Raw genomic sequence first — 874 nt, 5'->3', positions numbered from 1 at the left:
CGTCGTGCGGACGCAGGGCTCCGAGGGCACAGGTGGGGGGGGGGTTTGTTGGAGATGAGGTGGCGAGCTAGGAAAGGGGACGCAGTTGCTCCCAAAGGCGCGCTGATGGAGGCTTCGGATGGGACATGGGGGAGTGGGCTTGCCCGATAGGATGTTTCGGGTGCGGAGCCCACCAGCCTCGTCCCAGACTCTTGCGGCTCTTATTCCCGGTTCCTTGGCAGTGGGGAGGCCGCCGCCGCCCCGCCCGTGGGGGAGGGGAAAAGAGGCTGTATCGGCGGAGGCAGAAGCGACGCAGATGCGAAAGTAGCGGCCTCCGGGCACCATTTCGGTGCACGGAAACAGAATCCGGCTCTGAAGGCAACCTTCGCTTTGCTTACCCAGTACCTGGTGTTCTGCGGTCCTTGACCCTCCCCCCGCGGGTTTATCCCGAAGGAGCTGGGAAACCCGGGCTGTATATAACGTACGCCTTCTCCGTGCCCTTTTTATGTAGGCGATCTCTTGCTGACCCAGGAATAGAAGAGATGTTTGAGTGCTTTGAGGAATGGCTTTCTTCCTCTTCCCCCATGTCTTCTTGGGGAGGGTGGGAAGGATAGTCAAGGGGAGGAACATAGCATCCGTATATTGTGTTAATATTGTTAGTTGAATCTGATCGAATTTTACCTGCCTCTCCAAAGGCAGATTTTTTAAGATGGCCCTGTGCCGCTTTGGGGCGAGTATAGATATGCATCTACAATTTTCCGCATAGATCAATTTTTTTCCCTCCAATGTATGCCTACTTTCTTAACAGATTTTTTTTTTTTTTGGAGGGGCAGTACCTTTGCTCTCTTAAAAATCAAGCACCAGCAAAAACCCACAGAACCCACGTGCACTGAAG

General features: G+C 54.2%; 1 protein-coding gene across 2 annotated transcripts in view; it reads left to right on the top strand.

Moving 5' to 3' along the window:
- The window catches only part of G3BP2 (G3BP stress granule assembly factor 2), a 30,011-nt gene that overhangs the window by 597 nt on the left and 28,540 nt on the right, over nt 1-874 (top strand). The window lies entirely within an intron of this gene.

This window comes from Neophocaena asiaeorientalis, unplaced genomic scaffold, assembly GCF_003031525.2.
Source record: "Neophocaena asiaeorientalis asiaeorientalis breed wild unplaced genomic scaffold, Neophocaena_asiaeorientalis_V1.1 scaffold148, whole genome shotgun sequence".
NCBI lineage: Eukaryota > Metazoa > Chordata > Mammalia > Artiodactyla > Phocoenidae > Neophocaena > Neophocaena asiaeorientalis.
The sequence above is the reverse complement of the archived record's forward strand: the minus strand, read 5'-3'. Positions and strand labels throughout refer to the sequence as shown.